The 23,984-nt window shown below is 45.3% G+C and overlaps 3 non-coding genes across 3 annotated transcripts; 1 reads left to right on the forward strand and 2 right to left on the reverse strand.

Moving 5' to 3' along the window:
* Positions 1-8,093: 8,093 nt before the first annotated feature.
* On the reverse strand, positions 8,094-8,164 carry trnag-gcc (transfer RNA glycine (anticodon GCC)). Its single transcript has one exon. It is a non-coding gene; the product is annotated as a tRNA-Gly (tRNA).
* Positions 8,165-18,739: 10,575 nt separating this feature from the next.
* Positions 18,740-18,828, reverse strand: trnap-cgg (transfer RNA proline (anticodon CGG)). Its single transcript is given in 2 exon segments — positions 18,740-18,775; positions 18,793-18,828. It is a non-coding gene; the product is annotated as a tRNA-Pro (tRNA).
* A 4,201-nt stretch (positions 18,829-23,029) lies between these two features.
* trnat-cgu (transfer RNA threonine (anticodon CGU)) lies at positions 23,030-23,103 on the forward strand. The gene has a single exon. It is a non-coding gene; the product is annotated as a tRNA-Thr (tRNA).
* The last annotated feature ends 881 nt before the right edge of the window (positions 23,104-23,984 follow it).

The following is a 23,984-nucleotide window of genomic DNA, read 5'->3' on the forward strand; positions in this document are numbered from 1 at the left end:
TACCATTACCAACAAGCCAGGGGATCAACCCTGGTTCAATGAGAAGTGTAGAAGAGCATGCCAGGAGCAGCACCAGGCGTACCTAAAAATGAGGTGCCAACCTGGTGAAGCTACAACTCAGGACGACATGCATGCTAAACAGCGGAAGCAACATGCTATAGACAGAGCTAAGCGATTCCACAACCAACGGATCAGATCAAAGCTCTGCAGTCCTGCCACATCCAGTCGTGAATGGTGGTGGACAATTAAACAACTAACGGGAGGAGGAGGCTCTGCAAACATCCCCATTCACAATGAAGGCGGAGTCCAGCACGTGAGTGCAAAAGACAAGGCTGAAGCGTTTGCAACCTTCTTCAGCCAGAAGTGCCGAGTGGATGATCTATCTCAGCCTCCTCCCGATATCCCCACCATCACAGAAGCCAGTCTTCGGCCAATTCGATTCACTCCACGTGTTATCAAGAAACGGCTGAGTGCACTGGATACACCAAAGGCTATGGGCCCCGACAACATCCCAGCTGTAGTGCTGAAGACTTGTGCTCCAGAACTAGCTGCGCCTCTAGCCAAGCTGTTCCAGTACAGCTACAACACTGGCATCTACCCGACAATGTGGAAAATTGCCCAGGTATGTCCTGTCCACAAAAAGCAGGACAAATCCAATCCGGCCAATTACCGCCCCATCAGTCTGCTCTCAATCATCAGCAAAGTGATGGAAGGTGTCGTCGACAGTGCTATCAAGCGGCACTTACTCACCAATAACCTGCTCACCGATGCTCAGTTTGGGTTGCGCCAGGACCACTCGGCTCCAGACCTCATTGCAGCCTTGGTCCAAACATGGACAAAAGAGCTGAATTCCAGAGGTGAGGTGAGAGTGACTGCCCTTGATATCAAGGCAGCATTTGACCGAGTGTGGCATCAAGGAGCCATAGTAAAATTGAAGTCAATGGGAATCAGGGGGAAAGCTCTCCAGTGGCTGGAGTCATACCGAGCACAAAGGAAGATGGTAGTGGTTGTTGGAGGCCAATCATCTCAGCCCCAGGGCATTGCTGCAGGAGTTCCTCAGGGCAGTGTCCTAGGCCCAACCATCTTCAGCTGCTTCATCAATGACCTTCCCTCCATCATAAGGTCAGAAATGGGGATGTTCGCTGATGACTGCACAGTGTTCAGATCCATTCGCAACCCCTCAGATAATGAAGCAGTCCGAGCGTGCATGCAGCAAGACCTGGACAACACCCAGGCTTGGGCTCATAAGTGGCAAGTAACATTCGCGCCAGATAAGTGCCAGGCAATGACAATCTCCAACAAGAGAGAGTCTAACCACCTCCCCTTGACATTCAACGGCATTACCATCGCCGAATCCCCCACCATCAACATCCTGGGGGTCACAGTATTTTCCTGCTGAATTTGTCTAAGGTTAGAGTTTGTGGATTCTCTGGTCTCTGTTGTGTAGTGGGGGACTGCTGTTCAGCAAGGGCCCTTGAGTATACCTTTTTAATTGAAGTGAAATTGGTGGGATTCATTTAATTTGAATTAATTAGTTAAAGGGTAAGTCATGTCAGGACAGCCCAGCCCCGTGTTATGCTCTTCCTGCTCTATGTGGGAAATCAGGGACCCTTCCGGTGTCCCTGACGACCATGTGTGCGGGAAATGCATCCAGCTGCAGCTGCTGACAAACCGCATTGCGGCACTGGAGCTGCGGATGGATTCATTAAGGAGCATTCGCGATGCTGAGAACGTCGTGGATAGCACGTTTAGTGAGATGGTCACACCGCAGGTAAAGGTTGTACAGGCAGGAAGTAATTGGGTGACCACCAGGCAGAGTAAGAAGAGCAGGCAGGCAGTGCAGGGGTCCCCTGTGGCCGTCCCCCTCTCAAACAAATATACCGCTTTGGATATTGTTGAGGGGGATGACTTATCAGGGGAAGGCAGCAGCAGCCAACTTCCTGGCACCAGGGGTAGCTCTGCTGCACAGGCTGGGAGGAAAAAGAGTGGAAGAGCTATAGTGGTAGGGGATTCTATCGTAAGGGGAACAGACAGGCGTTTCTGTGGCCGTAAACGTGACTCCAGGATGGTTTGTTGCCTCCCTGGTGCCAGGGTCATGGATGTCACTGAGCGGCTTCATGGCATTCTCAAGGGGGAGGGTGAGCAGGCAGAGGTCGTGGTCCACATTGGGACCAACGACATAGGTAGGAAGGGAGATGAGATCCTGCATCAAGAATTTAGGGAGCTCGGTAGCAGATTAAAGAGCAGGACCTCAAAGGTTGTAATCTCTGGATTACTCCCAGTGCCACGGGCTAGTGAGTATAGAAATAGGAGGATAGAACAGATGAATGCGTGGCTAAAGAGTTGGTGCAGGAGGGAGGGTTTCAGTTTCCTGGATCACTGGGCCTGCTTCTGGGGAAGGTGGGACTTGTACAAGTCGGACGGGTTGCATCTGAACCAGAGCGGGACAAATATCCTTGCGGGGAGGTTTGCTAGCACTGTTGGGGGGGGGGGGTTTAAACTAACTTGGCAGGGGGATGGGATACAGAGTGGAGCTACAATAGGTGGTGATGTGCAGCCAAATATAGAGAAAAAAACAAGTCAGCTTGGAAGACAGGGCAAATAAGAACATAAGAACATAAGAAATTGGAGCAGGAGTAGGCCAATCGGCCCCTCGAGCCTGCTCCGCCATTCAATAAGATCATGGCTGATCTGATCCCAACCACAAATCTAAAGAACACAAGAAGTCGGAGCAGGACCCGGCCACATAGCCCCTGGGCCCTCTCCGCCACCCACAGGGCATTGACCGATCCGAACTCAGCTTCATGTCCAATTTCCTGCCCGCTCCCCATAACCCCTAATTCCCTTTACTTCTAGGAAACTGTCTATTTCTGTTTTAAATTTATCTAATGATGTAGCTTCCACAGCTTCCTGGGGCAGCAAATTCCACAGACCTACCACCCTCTGAGTGAAGAAGTTACTCCTCATCTCAGTTTTGAAAGAGCAGCCCCTTATTCCAAGATTATGCCCCAAATATGTGAGGGCAAGGCTGGATGGCATCTATTTTAATGCAAGGAGTCTTGCGAATAAGGTGGATGAACTGAAGGTGTTGATAAACACATGGGAGTATGATATTGTAGCTGTCACAGAGACATGCTTGAGGGAGGGGCAAGACTGGCAGCTCAATATTACGGGGTACAGAATCTTCAGGCGAGACAGTGGGGGAGGTATAAGAGGAGGGGGAGTCGCAATATTAATTAAAGAATCAATTACTGCCATAAGGAGGGATGATATATTAGCAGGTTCCTCTAATGAGGCCATAAGGGTGGAGCTTAAAAACAAAAAGGGGGCAAGCACTTTGATGGGAGTGTACTATGGGCCCCCAAACAGTCAGGGGGAGGTAGAGGAACAGATATGTAGGCAAATCTCAGAAAATTGTGCAAATAATAGGGTAATAATAGTGGGGGATTTCAACTTCCCCAATATTAACTGGGATACTCAGAGTGTAAAAGGCTTAGAGGGTACAAAATTCTTAACGTGCATCCAGGAGAGCTTTTTGAGCCAGCATGTAGAAAGTCCTACAAGAGAAGGGGCGGTACTGGACCTAATTCTAGGGAATGTGGCCGGCCAAGTGGAAGAAGTGCTAGTGGGTGAGCACTTTGGTGACAGTGACCATAATTTGGTGAGATTTAAGGTGGTCATGGAAAAGGACAGGTAGGGGACGGAAATAAAGGTTCTAAATTGGGGGAAGGCCGATTTTAATAGGATAAGGCAGGATTTGGCCAAAATGGACTGGGATCAGCTGCTTGTAGGAAAATCCGCATCGGAGCAATGGGAGTCTTTCAGAAGGGAGATTGAGACCATACAATGGCAACATGTTCTCGTAAAGGTCAAGGGTGGTTCCAAGAACTCCAGGGAACCTTGGATGTCAGGGGATATACGAGAATGGATTAGGAAAAAAAGGAGGCCTTTTGGCAGATACAAAAGGCTAAAGACGGAGGAAGCCCTAGAGGAGTACAAAAAGTGCAGGGGGATACTTAAAAAAGAAATTAGGAGATCAAGGAGGGGCCATGAAATAACACTGGCGAGCAAAATAAAGGAAAATCCTAAGATGTTTTATAAGTATATTAAGGGTAAGAGGATGACGAGGGAAAAAATAGGCCCCGTTAGGGACAAAAATGGCAATCTGTGTGTGGAGCCGGCAGATGTAGGAGGGGTTCTAAATGATTTTTTTGCATCTGTTTTCATTGTGGAGAAGGACGATGTAGACATAGAAATACGGCAGGGGGACTGTGATATACTCGAACATATTAACATCGAGCGGGAGGAGGTATTGGCGGTTTTAGCAGGCCTAAAAATGGATAAATCCCCAGGCCCAGACGAAATGTATCCCAGGCTACTTTGTGAGGCAAAGGAGGAGATTGCGGGGGCTCTGACACATATATTCAGAACCTCTCTGGCCACAGGGGATGTGCCAGAGGACTGGAGAACCGCTAATGTAATATCATTATTCAAGAAGGGGAGTAGGGAAATACGGGGAACGACAGGCAAGTGAGCCTAACATCAGTGGTAGGAAAATCATTGGAAAAAATTCTGAAGGACAAAATTAGTCTCCACTTGGAGAAGCAAGGATTAATCAGGGATAGTCAACATGGCTTTGTCAAGGGAAGATCATGTCTGACTAATTTGATTGAATTTTTTGAGGGGGTGACTTGGCGTGTGGATGAGGGTAACGCAGTGGATGTGGTATACATGGATTTCAGTAAGGCCTTCGATAAAGTCCCCCACAGGAGACTGGTCAAGAAGTTACGAGCCCATGGAATCCAGGGTGCCTTGGCACTTTGGATACAAAACTGGCTTAGTGGCAGAAGGCAGAGGGTGATGGTCGAAGGTTGTTTTTGTGACTGGAAGCCTGTGGCCAGTGGGGTACCACAGGGATCGGTGCTGGGTCCCTTGCTGTTTGTGGTCTACATTAATGACTTGGATATGAATGTAAAAGGTATGATCAGTAAGTTCGCTGATGATACAAAAATTGGTAGGGTGGTAAATAGCGAGGAGGATAGCCTCAGTCTGCAGGACGATATAGATGGGTTGGTCAGATGGGCGGAACAGTGGCAAATGGAATTTAACCCGGAAAAGTGCGAGGTGATGCACTTTGGAGGGACTAACAAGGCAAGGGAATACACAATGAATGGGAGGACCCTAGCCAAGACAGAGGGTCAGAGGGATCTTGGTGTGCAAGTTCACAGATCCCTGAAGGCGGCGGAACAGGTAGATAAGGTGGTAAAGAAGGCATATGGGATACTTGCCTTTTTTAGCCGAGGCATAGAATATAAGAGCAAGGAGGTTATGATGGAGCTGTATAAAACACTGGTTAGGCCACAGCTGGAGTACTGTGTGCAGTTCTGGTCGCCACACTGCAGGAAGGATGTGATCGCTTTGGAGAGGGTGCAGAGGAGATTCACCAGGATGTTACCAGGGCTGGAGCGCTTCAGCTATGAAGAGAGACTGGGAAGATTGGGTTTGTTTTCCTTGGAGCAGAGGAGGCTGAGGGGGGACATGATTGAGGTGTACAAAATTATCAGGGGCACAGATAGGATGGATACTAAGGAGCTTTTTCCCTTCGTTGAGGGTTCTATAACAAGGGGACATAGATTCAAGGTAAAAGGCGGGAGGTTGAGAGGGGATTTGAGAAAGAACTTTTTCACCCAGAGGGTGGTTGGAGTCTGGAACTCACTGCCTGAAAGGGTTGTGGAGGCAGAAACCCTCACAACATTCAAGAAGCATTTGGATGAGCTCTTGAAATGCCATAGCATACAAGGCTACGGACCAAATGCTGGAATATGGGATTAGAGTAGACAGGGCTGATGGCCGGCGCGGACACGATGGGCCGAAGGGCCTCTATCCGTGCTGTATAACTCTATGACTCTATGACCATTGACCAGAAACTGAACTTGACCAGCCATATAAATATTGTGGCTACGAGAGCAGGTCAGAGGCTGGGTATTCTGCGGCGAGTGACTCACCTCCTGACTCCCCAAAGCCTTTCCACCATCTACAAGGCACAAGTCAGGAGTGTGATGGAATACTCTCCACTTGCCTGGATGAGTGCAGCTCCAACAACAGTCAAGAAGCTCGACAGCATCCAAGATAAAGCAGCCCGCTTGATTGGCACCCCATCCACCACCCTAAACATTCACTCCCTTCACCACCGGCGCACTGTGGCTGCAGTGTGCACCATCCACAGGATGCACTGCAGCAACTCGCCAAGGCTTCTTCGACAGCACCTCCCAAACCCGCGACCTGTACCACCTAGAAGGACAAAAGCAGCAGGCGCATGGGAACAACACCACCTGCACGTTCCCCTCCAAGTCACACACCATCCCGACTTGGAAATATATCGCCGTTCCTTCATTGTGGCTGGGTCAAAATCCTGGAACTCCCTTCCTAACAGCACTGTGGGAGAACCGTCACCAAACGGACTGCAGCGGTTCAAGAAGGCGGCTCACCACCACCTTCTCGTGGGCAATTAGGGATGGGCAACAAATGCCGGCCTTGCCAGCGACGCCCACATCCCGTGAACGAATAAAAAAAAAGTAAATAAAATGTCTCAAGATGATGCAGAGATTGATGCTGAATGTGAACCTCCCACTATTCAAGCGGTCTCATTGATAATAGATGACGGGATCGAGAGCGACATATGGAAGTTTGCCGATGACACCAAAATGGGCAGCGTTCTAAGCAGTGTAGATTATATAGGAATAGGAACACAGGAACAGGAGTAGGCCATTCAGCCCCTCGTGCCTGCTCCGCCATTTGATGAGATCATGGCTGATCTGTGATCTAACTCCATATACCTGCCTTTGGCCCATATCCCTTAATAACTTTGGTTGCCAAAAAGCTATCTCTCTCAGATTTAAATTTATAAATTGAGCTAGTATCAATTGCCGTTTGCGGAAGAGAGTTCCAAACTTCTACAACCCTTTGTGTGTGGAAATGTTTTCTAATCTCGATCCTGAAAGGTCTGGCTCTAATTTTTAGACAGTGCCCCCGACTTCCAAAACCCCCAACCAGCGGAAATAGTTTCTCTCTATCCACCCTATCTGTTCCCCTTAATATCTTATAAACTTCGATCAGATCACCCCTTAACTTTCGAAACTCTGGAGAATGCAACCCCAATTTGTGTAATCTCTCTTCGTAACTTAACCCTTGAAGTCCGGGTATCATTCTGGTAAATTCCAGAGAAACATTAATATAATGAATGAATAGGCCAAACTGTGGCAAATGGATTTCAATTTAGCCAAGTGCGAGGTCATCCACTTTGGACCTCAAAAGCATAGATCAGAATACTTTATAAAAGGTGAAAATTTCGAAACTGTGGAGTTCCAAAGGAACTTAGGTGTCCATGCACATAGATCAATAACATGTCATGGACAGGAACAGAATATAATCAAAAAGGCTAATGGAATGGTGGCCTATATGTTTAGAGGATGAGAATAGACATTATGCTACAGCTACACAAAGCTCTGGTTGGACCACACCTGGAGTACTGTGTTCAGTTTTGGGCACCGCACCTTAGGAAGGATATATTGGCCTTGGAGGGAGTGCAGTGTGATTTACTAGAAAGATAACTGGACTCGAAGCGATAAATTATGAGGAGAGATTACACAAACTATAGTTGTATTCCCTTCAATTTAGTAGATTAAGGGTTGATGTGATCGAAATGTTCAAGATATTAAGAGGAACTGATGTGGTAGATGGATAGAAACTATTTCCGCTCGTTGGGGTGTCTAGGACTTGGGGACATAGGCGAAACATTAGAGTCAGACTTTCAGGAGTTGAAGTTAGGAAACACTTCGACAAGCAAAGTGTTGGAGAAGTTTGGAACTCTCTTCCATAAACAGCAGTTGATGCGAACTCAATTGTTAATTTCAAACCCGTGATTTATCGATTTTTGTTTACCAAAGATCTTAAGAGATATGGGACGAAGGCGGACACAGTGATTTCGGTCACAACTCAGCCATGATCGTATTGAGTTGCGGAACAGGCTCGACGGACCAAATACCGGAATCCTGTTCCGAAGTTCCTCCTTGGTGCAGAATGCAAAACGATCTTGCATTGGCCGGGAATCGAACCCGGGTCACCCGCGTGGCAGGCGAGAATTCTACCCCTGAACCACCAATGCTTGTTGTTGTAGAAGTTACATGCTCCTATATGGAATGCTGTCTAAACGAACATGCCGTTGACAGCTGCGATGGCCGAGTGGTTCAAGCGTTGGTCTCAAAATCCCATTTGGGTTTTCCTGCCGAGGTTTGAATTCTGCTCGCAACCCCCAACTGTTTAAAGATCTCTTCAATGCTCAAATAGATTAATTGGAGTTAATTGACCGCATTTACCTCTCTCCCAGCATCAGAGATACTTCAACGTGGCCGGTGCTTTGAATTGAGCGTCCAATCTTCTCTTGCAAGATTTCAAGACCCGAGAAGGAATCTCTCCCAATCTGTAACTTAAATTCTGGTCGTTTGCAAAACCTGACATTTATACTCTTTATTTTCTTTGCATGCATCTCTCTATCTTTCCCTGTCTCTGTCTCTTCTCTCTCTGTTGTGCCCGACGGGCTTCTCAGGCTTCCTTGAACGGCGAAGGCTGATCTCACCTGCAACACCAGCAGAGAAAGGGAAAAAAAAAGGCACTGAGACGGTTGGAAAAGTAAAGGTGCAACCCAGCTGCTGCAGCTAATGTCTACACACTTATGTCTCTTCACTCTCACAGTGAAACAAAGCATCAATTTGATTAAAGTATACTTCTGGTCGAGTGTATATTATCGCGATGCCGAGACAGACGGCAATTATATCATAGAATCCGAGAAAGTGATGCCAAAGAAGGAAGCCATTCTGCACATCTTGCCTGTGCCGGCCGAAAAATCGGTACCGAGCCTCATCTCACTTTCCAGCGTTTAGTCCCTAATCTTGTCGGTTACGGATCTTCACGTGCATATTGAAGTTTTTATTTTTCAATGCGATGAGGGTTTCCGCCTCTCCCACCCTTTCCGGCAGTGATTTTCCGACCCCCACACCCACCACCCTCTGGATGGAAAAAAAAATTCACTCCCCTCTAATCATTCCACCGATTACCTAAGATTGATGTATCCTGATTATTGACCTCCCTACGAAGTGAAATAGGTCCTTACTATACACTCGATCGAGGCCCGTCATAATGTTATACACCTCAATTAAATCTCCCAACAGCCTCCTCAGTTCCAAAGCAAACAACCCCAGCTTATCCAATCTAATCTCATAGCTAAAATTCTCCAGTTCTGGCAACATTGTCTTAAATCTCCTTTGTACCATCTCTCGTGCAATCACATCTTTCCTGTAATGTGGTGACCACAACTGTATGCAGTATTCTTGCTGTGGCCTAACTATTGTTTTATAAATTTCTACCAGAACCTCCCCTGCTCTTGTATTCTGTGCCTCGGCTAATAAAGGAGAATATTCTTTATGGCTTCTTAACCACCTTATCTAGCTGTTCTGCTACCTTCTGGGATCTGTGGACATACACTCCAAGGTTTTGCTGTTCATCTACATCTCTCAGTCTCCTCCCAAGCAATGTAGTTTCAGAGCAACTAATTCTGAAACGTCTTACTTCATAATTCAAGTCGTACAGTCGAAACCAATATGTTAAAGGGAGACTAATATTGGTGACTGGAAGTAGTTAATGTACAACTTGATATTGCTGTGCACCGGAACAGAAAACGAGATTGGATGGACAGAAGAGGTCTGAAAGGATGGTCGATCGGCTGTGGGAGGCAGCGCACCTTTCAACTGACTCCACGACTTCAGCATCAGTGGTTTGTTGGTCTCGGGGTATGATTTTCGCTTCGAGGGTTGTGTTATGTGATATGCGCGCGATCTCAGCTTCAAATCCCGCATGACCCCTCCTGTTTCTGTGCTTTTAGTGAAAAGTCACCCATGTGCTTCCGATATCTTTTCAGTGTTGCTGTTGGTAGAATTGAATTATATCCAGAGAATGTTTGAGCTCCAGAGGACAGAGTGCGGAAATTTCCAAGGCACAACACAGGTGAAAAAATAAATGTCTCAATATGATGAGGAGATTGAAGCTGAATGTGAATTTACCCCAGTGCAGTCGGTCTCATTGATATAAGATGACGGGATAGAGAGCGACATGTGCAGATGATGCCAAGATGGGCAGCACTGCCAGCAAAGTAGATGGAAGCAGAACATTACAGAGAGTATTTAATATAATAAATGAATGGGCAAAACTGTGGCAAATGGATTTCAATTTAGGTAAGTGTGAGGTCATCCAACTTGGACCTATAGAGCATTGATCAGAATACGTTCTAACTGGTGAAATGCTCGAAACCGTGGAGTTCCAAAGGGACTTAGCGGTCCATATACATAGATCATTAAAATGTCATGGACAGGTACAGAAAATAATCAAAAAGGCTAATGGAAAACTAGCTTTTATATCTAAAGGACCAGAATACAAGGTGATAGACATTATGCTACAGCTCCACAAAGCTCTGGTTGGACCACACCTGGAGTACTGTGTTCAATTCTGGGCACCGCACCTTAGGAAGGATATTTTGGCCGTGGAGGTAGTGCAGTGTAATTTTTCTAGATTGATACCTGGAATCCAAGGGTTAAATTACGAGGGGAGATTACACAAACTAGGGTTGTATTCACTGGAATTGAGTAGAATAAGGGCTGATTTGATTGACGTTTTCAAGATATTACGGGGAACTGTTGGTGTTGATGGAGAGAAACTCTTCCCGCTCGTTCGAATGTCTAGGACTCGGGAACCTGGCCTAAAAATTAGAGTCAGGAATGAAATTAGTTAACACTTCAACAAGCAAAGGGGGGTAGAAGTTTGGAACTCTCTTCTGCAAGCGACAGTGTTAGCTTAATTGTTAATTTGAAACCTGAGACTGATAGATTTTTTCGTTAACCAGTGGTATTAAGGGATACGGAGCGAAGGCGGTTATATGGAATTAGGTCACAGATCAGCCATGATCTCACTGAATTGCGGAACCGGCTCGAGGGGCTAAATGGCTTACTCATCTTCCTAATTGGTGCAAAACACGAAACGTTCATGCATTGTCCGCGAATCGAATCCGTGACAGAGGCCAGAATTCTATCCCAGAGCCACCAATACTCATACGTACACGCACTGCATATGTACATTTATGTTACTCTCATAGTGATTTAAAGCAGCAATTTGAGTAAATTATACTTATGGTAGAATGTAAACTATGACGATGTCGAGACAGACGATTATGTTGTTTCAGAGCAATTCATTCTGCAAAGTGTTACTTGATAATGCAAGCCTTACATTCAAAGCAAATTTGATAATAAGCGAGAAATATTGTTGATAAGAAATGATCAGTGTGGAACCTGATATTGCTCTACATCGTGCATCGTAGAAGAAAGCGGGATTGTATGGACAGAGCCTTCTGAAAGGATGGCGGAACGGCTGCATGGCAGCGAAATTTTACAGCGGCTGCACGGCTCTGTTGCTTGTTGGTCTTTGGGTCTGAATGTCGCTCAGGAAGTTCGAATCGTTCAAAATTCCGAATGAGCCCTGTTATGTCCCCATTTTTAGTCAAAAATCACCAATTGGCTTCTTACATCTTTTCAGCGGTGTGGAAGGCAGTTTTGACTTATCTCCAGCAGAGCATGTTTGAGCACCAGAGGAAAGAAAGCAAAGGGTTTGTCCATGCAACACAAGTAGACGAAATGAAGATAATCTTTCAAGAAGTTGTAGATTGAAGCCGGCACATGAATTTATCCCAATTCAGACAATCTCATGGGTACAGAACAAAAAAGGTAAAGGATGCTGCATTGGCCTGGAAACAAACCCCTGGTTTCCCACCAGCAGGCGAGGGTTCCACCACTGAACCACCAATGGACACACGGCTGCAGGCAGCACGTGTAGCTTTAGATACATGTCTAGAACATGCACTCTGGCAGAGTTCCTGTGATTACCCTGCGCAATCGACTCTGCAGCCGCGCGATGCCTTTGTGTTAACTTATAGATTAATCATGGTCGTGAAATTCACTGGGGGTTCGAAACCAGCTTACACGACGATTGTGAAACAGTCAAATAAATAAGAGCTGTAATTACCAGGCAGTGTTTACTTCTCTCAGAGGTTAAGGGATAATCCAGCCCAATGTTCACCTTTCAGATTTCACGACTTGAGACAGAATTTCAAAAAAACTGTACCTTAAATTCTGCTCAATCACAGAATTTGGAGATTTATACTATTTTATTTCTTTGCATGCATCTCTCTATCGCTGTCGACGTTTCTTCTCTCTCTTATCAGGCTTCCTTGAACGGCCAGGTCTGGAAACCGGGGATGGAAAAGACTGTCGGATCTTCAGTCCAATTGTTGGATTTCGACGGGATGAGCTTTGCTATTTTCCGTCTCCGTTTTCGGAAAATATAAACCCAGATGGGATTTCACCTCCTCAGTCCCGTCACCTCCGGGTAATGGGAATGAACCCAATCTATCGCTCGGTCGGAACATCCGTATTCTTATTGCTTAAGTATAAAATTACGGGGTTACAGCTATTTTCAGGACGCATTTTAGAAATTATAACGTAACAGACTTATGCGAAAACTAGAAGCACGTGGAATTCAAGGACCTGTGGTAACGTGGGCACCTAATTGGCTCAGGAATGGGAGGCAGAGAGTTGTGGTGAACGGATAACCTTATACATTAGGGTCTCTATACTTGAATTATGTTTTCATTTATTGGAGCATAGGAACAGGAATCGGCCATTCAGCCCCTCGAGCCTCCAGGTTAACACATTCTGCCTGAGGTGGAGTGCCCAGAACTGAATGATGTCCTCCAGATTTAGGTCTCACCAGAGCTCTGTGCAGCTGTAACATAGCTTCCACCCCTTTGTATTCCAGCCTTCTTGAAATAAACGGGGAGAGTAAGAGCTCAAGAATGAAAGCGAGAGAGAGCAAGACGAATAGAGAGAGACAGACAGACAAACAGATCACGAGGCATTGGAGAAACCGTCGCTGTGTAGATTTCTCAGGAGCTGCTGTGAATCCCAACTGAGCTTTTGAACCACTTGCTGCACTGCAGCAAAAAGTCATAAGCAGCAAATGGGTCATGTGAAATCACATAATCGACAGCCGATTTGTGGCGCAATGGGTCGCACGTTGGACTTCAAATCACCAGCTCCAAAGTTGTGGATTCCAATTTGACTACCGTTGAAGTTGAGGGCTCAATTTTGGTGGTGGGAATTAGAACTTTGCAGCAAAACCACAACAGGATCACGAATGTCCATCAAAGAAGGGAAACATCCCTCTTGCAGCTCCTGAAAATCGCAAGAATTCAAGTATCGTGACTGAGCGGTCTAACCCGCTGGTTTAAAGCTCCAGTTAAATCCCATAATTTGTAGATGGATCAAAATCACGGTTTGTGGCTCCAATTCCGCAGCCTCCTTCCTGTAAACTAATAAAACTAAACATCTCATCTGTTTTTGCAACAGCGTAGGCCGGAGGAACCACATGGCTGAACAAATAACTAGATGCATTTTGTAACACACCAATTGCACATTCGACTTCGTTCGAAATGTTCACAAAGAAAAGGATTGGTTGATCTCGATGAGAGTCAACTAACAACCTCGCCATTTCCCGACCCTGGACTGTCATATAAGGACCGCCCACTGACTGATCTCGCCGCAAGAGCCCGGTCACTTTGATCACCCGTCCCACTCTGCTGGAAGGAATATTAAAGAGAGAGGCCCTCTCCTGTGGGAACGTGTCCTGTCCCCGTGATGAAAATAATATCTGCACTTTCACTTTCAGCTTCTTTCACATCTTCTGCTCCATCGCACTACATTCGGGTTTTCTGTGAACAGGTCAAAATAAACATTGGCAGAAATTCTAAGAGCAGTGGGATTCAAACCCACGCCTCCATAGAAATTAAATGTAACACCTTAGATCGCGTGGCCGCGCTACCATAATGTCACAGTAATGTTTAAAGAGCTGTTTAATGCACAAATATATGAATTGAAGCTAATTGACCGCATTTACCCCGTGCTGGGGCTGTTCTCCTTCGAGCAGAGAAGGTTAAGAGGAGATTTGATAGAAGTGTTCAAAATCATGAAGGGTTTAGATAAAGTAAATAAAGAGAAACTGTTCCCATTGATAGAAGGATCGAGAACCAGAGGACACAGATTTAAGGTGATTGTCAAAAGAACCAAAGGCGACATAAGGAAACACTTTTTTTACCCAGTGAGTATTTATAATCTGGAATGCGCTGCCTGAAAGGATGGTGGAAGCAGATTCAGTCGTGACTTTCAAAAAGGAATTGGATAAATACTTGAAGGGAAATAAATGCAGGGCTACCGGGAAGTGGCGGGGGAATGGGACTAACTGGATCGGTCTTACAATGAGCCAGCGCGGGCTCGATGGACCGAATAGCCTCCTATGCTGTAACCATTTTATGATTGTATGATTCTATTGATAATCCTTATTTTCTTTGCATGTATTTCTCTATCTCTCCCTGTCTCTGTCTCTTGTGTTGTCCCCTGATGGACTTCTCAGGCTTCCTTGAACGGCGTTGGCTGATCGATCCTGCAACACCAGCAGAGAAGGTTAAAGAAAGATTGAGACAGGAGGAAAAGTAAAGGGGCAACCCAGCTGCTGCAGCCAATGTCTACACATTAATGTCTCTTCGCTCTCAATTAATCACTCTCTTTTCATTCCTCTTACTTCGTTCTTTTTCTTTCTGCCTCCAGCACCTTTATCTGTATCCTGTTTTTTTTATTTCATGTGTCTCTGCTGGATGATCCAAAATTCAGACCCGCCGCTTCTTCCAGCTTTTTCTTCCTTCCACAATAATGGTCCATTTCATTGAGACTTTACTGCGGCCTTGCGACTCTAACATTCACCTTCACATTCTTACGCCTTTATGTTTGCTCTGTATCGACCGCTGTTCCTCGGGGGCACATGGCCCGTTCATTTGTGCCTTGAAACATTTCCACCTGCGTGACTGTTCCAGAGACAAGCACAAAGAAAGCAGGTCTGGCATTCCGAAGGACAGCGGCATACTTTTCCGTGGAATTTCCATGGGGCATCTTGTGACACGGGGGATGTTAACTGAAGAACTGGGATTTGTTTTCATGGTAGTTGGAGCTTTTCCCCGAGCAGTTGATGTGCGGGAGAGACGGGCGGCACTACATAGCTACGAATGACGGCTGAAAGGTGCACTTTTGACAATCTGGGCGGTGCAGTAAAGTCGGAAATGTTCCGCTTGATCTTAATAGGTCTGTGGAAATATCTGATTCAAAAGGAATGAGGAGAAATGAAAAGAGCGGCAATGGTGAAAAGGTGTCGATTACAGGAGATTGGCCGTGAGCGAAAGGTCCTTTGAAAGCTCGGCGAAGAGGGGAATTTTGTTCGGAAACGGCAGACTTTAAGCGCGTGAGGAAAGTGAAGTGCGAGCTGCGTTCTTGGGTCAAATTGGGTGTTTTCAGGCAAACAGCCATTGTGAAAGCATAAAAATGAAAACAGAAAATGCTGAAAACGCTGAGCAGGTCAGGCAGCACCTGTGGAGAAAGAACCAGAGGAAACGTTTCAGCTGCATGACCTTTGTAATCAGAACTAAAAGGTTTGTCATGTGTTTGAGCAACTAAACTGTCGAAGATGCTCGTTTCCATCTCTGAATTTTTTTTGTTCGAATCTTACTGCTGCCAGAATTTGTAGAGTTTTTCATTTTGGCCGCCACACCAAAAACCCTTCTTTAATAAGAAGTGTTTTTCCGCATTGCTGGTTTACACCTGTTTGTAAAATTCAGCAAAGTCTGGATTGCCACCCAACTGTTTCTTGGACGGAGGTGTTGGGACTGTAAGGTGTGATCTCGGCGAAGTATCAATCAAAGTGCACAATGGCGCCCTGGTGAACCGAGTACCTCTTATAGTCAGTATAATATAAAAGATATGTAACATCATTATGAATTTCTTCTTTACATCACACTAGGATTTATTATCAGGGAATGGACATGAGCAGGTCGATTTACGTCACGCTCCGGTCGCTTTGCATCGCCCCCGACACATAGAATAGAATCATAGAAAGGTCAGAGCACGAAAAGAGGCCATTCGGCACATCGAGTCCGTGCCGACAATCTGCCAGTGCAATCCAGACAGACCCACTCCCCCACCCTATCCGTGTAGCCCTGTAATTTCTTTCGTTTCAAATACTTATCCAGTTCCTTATTGAAGACCATGATTGAATCTGCCTCCACCACCCCCGAGGGCGGTGTATTCCAGATCCTAAACACTCGCTGTGCAGAAAAGTTTTTCCTCATGTCACCTTTGGTTCTTTTGCCAAACACTTTAAATCTATGTTCTTTGTTTTTTGATAGGAACAGTTTCTCTCGATCGACTCTGTCTCGATCCTTCATGATTTTGAATAACTCTATTAAATCTCCTCGTAACCGTCTCTGTTCCAAGCAGAACAACCCCAGCTTCTCCAATCTATCCATGAAACTTATGCCCCTCATCCCTGGAATCTTTACAGTAAATCTCTTCTGTGGGGATTCGGTATTAACATCGCCGAATCCCCCACCATCAACATACTGGTGGTCACCATTAACCAGAAACATAACTGGACCAGCCACAGAGGCTGGATATTCTGCGCCAAATGACTCACCTTTGAATTCCCTAAAGCCGTTCAACCATCTACAAGGCGCAAGTTGAGTGAGTTCGAATACTCATGTGATGGTCATCGACCAGAAACGTTAATTCTGTTTCTATGTCTAAAGATTCTGCCTGACCTGCTGAGGATACGCACATTTACAGTTTCTTTTTCAGGTTGGCAACAGAGTCAGTATTTTCATTTTGAATAAAGGGGCTTTCACGCATTTCTCCATGCGACGAGGTGGCCGAGAGGTTAAGGCGATGACCTGCTTATCTGTTGTGCTCTGCAAGCGTGGGTTCAAATCCCATTTTCGTCGTTATTTTGTTTTGTTCCTCTCATTCGTGAAAGAATGTCTGGTTCAAGTCCCATCCTTCTCGAAACGGCAGACGGAGGGTTGTGCATTGTTTGCTGAAATCAGCTACAGTTCCTTCCAGGAAGGTGTTGAGATTGTTTGGTCGCGAAGTATCAGATTGAAGATTGGTGTCATTGTAAAAAGAGCAAATCTTATGGTCATCGTAAGAGAAACGTATGTACCATAATTATGATTTATGTCCGGATCATTGCGTGTCTGTGTCTGTTAAAAATGGATGTGCTGTAAGTCCCGGATCATTCTCTGTGCGTTTTACCCGATTTTCTTGATACTTTTTTCCTTCTGAACTGAAATGACGATCCTCTCTCGAGAAAACGGTTCACCGCCTGCTTCGGGCAACTGGTAGGAAAAATAACAAAAACTGATGAGACCAAGTTCATTCTGCTCGGATTAAATTCCAATCTCCGCACTCGATCCCCCATTCAGACCCACCCCCGCCTGGACATTATAATCTGCGATATTCATAAGGGAATGGAGAAGCAGAATATCACGGTTATAATTTTCTTCGTTGCTCAACACTGAATAGCTTCAATTGCAATGATTCAGAAGGTAATCATAGAATCATAGAATCTTACAGCACAGAAGGAGGCCATTCGGCCGTCGTGCCAGTGTCGGCTTTTTCGAAGACCTGTCCAAATTAGACCCACACCCCAGATTTTTCCCCATAACACTGCAAATTCGTCCTCTTCAATTATGTCCAATTGCCTTTTGAATGATCCTATGGAATCGGCTTCCACCACCATTTCAGGAAGTGCGTTCCTGATCTTAACAAACCCTCTGTGTGAAGAAAATTCTCCTCAATTCCCCTCTAGTTCTTTTGCCAATTATTTTAAATCTGTGACCTCTGTTTACCGACCCAATTGCCAGAGGAAACAGTTTCTCCCTACTTGCTCTTTCAAAACCCCTCATTATTTTGAATATCTCTGTTAGGTCTCCCGTTAATCACCTCTGCTGTAAGGAGAACAATCCCAGCTTCTCCAATCTCTCCATATAACTGAAGTCCCTCATCCCTGGTAACATCCAGGTCAACCTGCTCTGAATCCTCTTCAATGCCTTTTTATCCAAAGGTGCGTTGCCCAGAACTGAATACAGTACTTCAGGTGTGGTCGAAGCAGGGCTTTGTATAGCTATATCATAATCCCTATCCCCTTGTATTCTCGTCCTCCAGATATAAAGACCAACATTCCATTAACATTTTTGATTATTTTTTGTACCTGTCAATGACATTTTAATGATGTATGTAGATGGACACATCAATCTTTTTGGACCTCCACTGTTTCGAGCTTTTCACCATTTACAAAGTATTCTGATTTATCCTTTTAGGTCCAAAGTGGATGACCTCACACTTGACAAATTGATATCGATTTGCCACAATTTTACCCATTCATTTATTATATTAATACCTCTCTGTAATTTTATGTTTCCATCTGCACTGCTGAAAATGCTGCCCATCTTGGTGTCATCGGCAAACTTGGATATGTGGCTTTCTATCCCGTCATCTAATATCCGCCTGAATTGGAAAAAAATCCAAATTTAGCTTCAAACTCCTCATCATCTTGAGACATTTTATTTCCTTCACGTGTGTTGCGCCGACGATACTCCGGCATTGAGTCCACTGGAGCTCAAACATCCTCTGGACATAATTCAGTTCCACCAACAGCAACACTGAAAACATGTCAGAAGCAAATTGGTGACTTTTCACTAAAAGGAGGGCTCGTCCGGGATTTGAACCCGGGACCTCTCACATATCACTCAATGAAATGCCCGAAGTGAGAATCATACCCCTAGACCAACGAGCCGCTGCTACTGCAGCTTTGCAGCCAGTGTAAAAGTTCGTTGCCTCCCACAGCCGATCGGCCATCCTTTCAGACCAGGTCTGTGCATCCAATCTCGTTTTCTGCTCCGGTGTCCAGCAATATCAAGTTGCACAGCAAATATTTCCAATCACCAATATTAGTCTCCCTTTACCAAATTGGTTTCGAGTGTACGACTTGAGTTATCAAGGAAGACGTTTCAGAATTATTTGCTCTTAAACTACATTGCTTGGGAGGTTACTGAGAGGTGTGTCGATTTGCGGCACGCTCTGTTCCCTTTGCATCGCCTCATGCACATTGAGTTGAATCATAGAAAGGTTGCAGCACGGAAAGAGGCCATTCGGCCCATCGAGTCCGTGCTAGCGCTCTGCAAGAGCAATCCAGCTAGAAACACTCCCCCGCCTTTCCCCGAAGCCCTGCATTTTTTTTCCTTTCAAGTACTTATCCAGTTCCCCTTTGATGGCCATGATTGAATCTGCCTCCATCACACCCTCGGGCAGTGCATTCCAGATCCGAGCCTCTAGCTGTGTGAAGAAGTTTTTCCTCATGTCACCTTTGGTTATTTTGCCAATCACCTGAAATCAATGTCCTTTGGTTCTTGACCCTTCCGCCAATGGGAACAGTTTCTCTCCATCTTCCATGCCCAGATCCTTCATGATTTTGAATACCTCTATCTAATCTCGACAAAACCGTTTCTGTTCCGAGGAGAACAACCTCAGATTCTCCAGTCTATCCACGGAACTAAAGTCCCTCATCCCTGCAATTATGCTGGTAATTTTTTTCTGCACCCCCTCCAAGGCCTTCACATCTTTCCTGAAGTGCGGTGTCCCGAACCGGACACAATACTTCAGATGTGTTCGAACCAGTGTGTTATAATGTTTCATCCTGACTTCTATACTTTTGCACTCTATGCATCTATTTGTAAAGCTCAGGACCCCGAATGCTTTTTAACCGCTTTCTCAACCTGCCCTGCCACATTCAACTATTTGTACACATGAACCTCTCTTTGTTCCTGGATCGCTTTCACATTTGTGCCATGGAGTTTATATTGCCTCTCCTCGTTCTTCCAACCGAAATGTATCACTTCGCATTTTTCTGCGTTAAATTTCATCTGCCACGTCTCCGCCCATGCCACCAGCCTGTCTATGTCCTTTGAAGTCTATCACTGTCCTTAACACTGTTTACTACCCTTCCAAGGTTTGTTTCATCTGCACATTTTGAAATTGTGCCCTGTGCACTCTGGTCCAAGTCATTAACATATATCAAGAAAAGCAGTGGTCCCAGCACTGATCCCTGGGGAACACCACTGTACAACGCTCTCCAGTTCGCAAAACAACCGTTCACCAGTAATCTGTTTCCTGCTCTTAGTCAATTCTGCATTCATGTTGTTACTGCCCCCTTTATTCCTTGTGCCGCAATCTTGATGATAAGCCTACCATGCGGCACTTTATCAAACACCTTTTGAAAGTCCATATACACCACATCAACTGAATTGCCCTCATCTATCCGCTCTGTTACCTCATCAAAAAACTCTTACAGGTTAGTGAACCACGATTTGCCTTGATCAAATCCGTGCTGGCTTTCCCTAATCAGTCCACCCTCGTCCAAGTGACTGTTAATTCTGTCCCGATTTATCGTTTCTAAAAGTTTCCCCACCACTGAGGTGAAACTGTCTGGCCTATAATTGCTGGGTTTATCCTTACAGTTTTTTGAACAAGGGTGTAACCTCTGCAAATCTCCAGTCCTCTGGCACCACCCACATATCTAAGTATGTTGGTAGATTATGGCCAGTACCTCCGCAATTTCCACCCTTACTTCCCTCAGCAAACCAGCATGTATCCCATCCGGATCTGGTGGTTTATCTACTTTAAGTCCAGCCAGCCGTTCAAGTGCCTCTTCTTTTTCAATTTTTAGACCATCCAGTATCTCAACTATAACTTCCTTTGCTGAGACTCTGGCAGCATCTTCTTCCTTGGTAAAGATAGATGCAAAGTACTCATTAGGTACCTAGGCCATCCCCTCTGCCTCCATGAGTGGATCTCCTTAATCGGCCTCACCACTCCCCTTACGACCCGTTTACTGTTCACATGCCTGTCGAAGACATTTGGATTCACTTTTATGTTCGCCGTCAGTCTATAGTAATATTTCTCTTTGCCTCTCATTTCCTTTTTCACTTCCCCTCTGAACTCCCTAAATTCGCCCTGGTGAATGAGCGCATAAAAAAAAATATCATTTCTTTCAGCCGGAAACAGAAAGTTACTGGTTGATCAATGGCGATTTAAACAAGTATTCCTCTTTTTTAGGGTTTAATGAGTTTTGCGAAATTAATACAGTGAACTCATACAGTAAAGTTGAATTCCTGATCGGGAACCGCCTCAGACAGCGCATTACTGCCCATCCCTGGGAAACAAGATACGATCGAAACTTTGACAACACATCTCAGATCCCCCTACAAAGTCACAGCTTGCCAGCTGTTTCGAAATTTGGAGCCTGGACAGGGAGTTAAACGCTGGATCTTCAGCTCACTACCCACTTTAAAAGTCTGATACTCTACCGACTGAGCTACCCAGGCTCGATACTACATAAGCTCCCATCGTATATATTCATGAGAGGTGTCTGAATTATCCCTGCAGCCGTCGAGCAAGGGTGAGGTCCGTTTGATAAAATTCTCAGTAACGTGTTGAGGAGAATCCTTGTTCCTGTTGAACATGATGTAAGAAACATGGACAGTGAACTCGTGAGTTTACAATTCTTCTTGTTTGTGTCAAATGTCTTGTCATTCGTTAGCAGCAATTAAAATCACACTTTACCCAGCGGCTCAAAAGCTGAACTTGTCCCACACGGGAGCTGGAAAAGGCCTCACGAACTTTCAGCGTGTTAACATCTGTAAGCTGAATAATTTCTTCCGTTACAGAGTGATACCAGGCAGCATATTTCCCTTCCAAATTTTCCCCACAAGAAACTTCCAACCGATGAATATCGGCTTGACGAAAATCAGAATTGTTTGTTTGGTTCTTTAGATTTAATGATCTCGTACCGGCCCCTTTGCCATATGAGCTGCCGCTAAAAGCCCCCTCTCCCCCGATGAACAAGTAAACTGGCACTTGCTATTGAAAGACGGTCGGCCAGAGGAACACAAGTGCCCACATGGGAACACTATGAAGTAGATGCATTATGGAACATACCAGTTGTGCTTTGAACTCCGATCAAAATGTTCGGAGTAAAAGGATTGATTGTTTTAAAAGACGCTCGAACTCACAACCTGGTCATATCTGGAGCCCATACTGCTGTAAATAAGTAACGCATTCTTAACAATTGTGCAACACGAGAGCAGCGAACAACCGACACCATCAGCGCTCCTGTCAAACAGCTACATTTTCGGTCTCTCAATTATCACTTCGAGATCTTACTGAAACAGAAGCCTCCAATCAAGATGCGCTTCGTTAAATAAAAATTCCTAACTCAGGAAAGTTTTGATCGATCATGACTGAAGCATGTACAATTTCCTCACCTGTTCCTTTTAATCCCCTGGGGTGGTAACAATCAGGTCCTGGAGATTTGTCTATCTTTAGTCTAATTATTTTCTCCATTGCCATTATTTTACTTGTACGAAACCCCTTGATTTATTAACAGTTTTCCTCGTGTCTCTGGTATGTTAGCCTCATCATTTTCTGTGACGACCGATGCAAAGTAAAAATTTAGCAACTCTACCATTTCCTGATTTTCACTTACAATTTCACCTCCACCTGTCTTTAAGGGGCCCACACTAATCTAAGCCTCCCTTCTCTCTCTTAATATACTTGTAAAAACCTTGAGAGTTGTCCTCATTTTCCCTCACACGTTTTTCTCCTTTTCCCTTTTCGCTCCTCTTCCGATTTTTTAGTTTCAGCACCACAATAAACAACACTCCGCTGTAAAGTTCGGCTCAATAGTTCTCCAATGTCAGAGCGAGAATTGTCTGAAGCCCTAACTTATTTAATGTAACAAATACAATCACACATAATCATCCGTGTATCACCGCACTGATGGATACACAAAGATAAACAAAGCGAGAAATGCAGGCAACATTGAAATGCACAGGTGAACGGACAAGCGAAACAGACAAAGATAAAACGGCCTGAACCCCCAAACGTGAAGTGTCGCTGATAGATATTAATGAGGAGGTGGACCCGTACGATCATCACTTGGCGCTGTGGCTTAGCTGGTTAACGCATCTGTCTCGTAAACAGGCGATCCTGGGTTCAACTCCCAGCAGTGCCTTGTGTAGCTTGTTATTTTACCTAATTTGTGCAATTAAGCGACAAAATAACACTGTGGTCTTGGTGTTTGTTCAGGAGGAAACAGATCCCAGAAAGACTGTTCAAAATCATTCTTTCATTGTCCAGACAGACCTCTCATGGAATGTGTTTGAAACACGTTAACTTAAAGACACGTTCTTGTTTCTGGGCTCGTTGGGGTCGTGGTATAATTCACGATTTGAGGTTCAAACCCGGAAGTAGTCCTAATTTGGACCTGGACTTGTGATCTTGACCTGCTTTGGAAACTTTTGCAAAGAGGGAAAGGAAGTCCCCAAATCACTCCACCTGAATCGCCAGGCCCGGATGAAATATATCACAGGCTGTTAACAGAAGCAAGGAAGGAAATAGCGGAGGCTCTGACCATCATTTTCCAATCCTCCCTGGTTACAGGTGCGATGCCGGAGGATTGGAGGACTGCTGAAGTTGTACCGTTGTTTAAAAAGGGAGAAAGGGACAGATCGAATTATTGCAGGCCAGTCAGCCTAACCTCGGTATTGAGCACAATTCTGGGGGAAAGTATTAATCTTCATTTGGAAAGGCACGGATTAATGAAGGACAGTCAGCATGGATTTGTTCAGGGAAGGTCGTTAGAATTGAATTTTTTGAGGAGGTATCGAGGAAGGTGGATAAGGGTCATGCGTTTCTTGTCGTCGACACAGATTTTCGCGAGGCTTTTGACAAATTCCTACATGGCAGATTGGTCAAAAATGTAAAAGCCCATTGGATCCAAGGGAAATTGACAAGTTGATCCAAAATTGACCGAGTGGCAGGAAGCAAAGGGTAATGGTCGTCGGGTGTTTTTGTGACTGCAAGGCTGTCTCGAGTGGGGTTCCGCAGGGATCC

The sequence above is a fragment of the Heptranchias perlo genome, unplaced genomic scaffold, assembly GCF_035084215.1.
Source record: "Heptranchias perlo isolate sHepPer1 unplaced genomic scaffold, sHepPer1.hap1 HAP1_SCAFFOLD_73, whole genome shotgun sequence".
NCBI classification, from domain to species: domain Eukaryota; kingdom Metazoa; phylum Chordata; class Chondrichthyes; order Hexanchiformes; family Hexanchidae; genus Heptranchias; species Heptranchias perlo.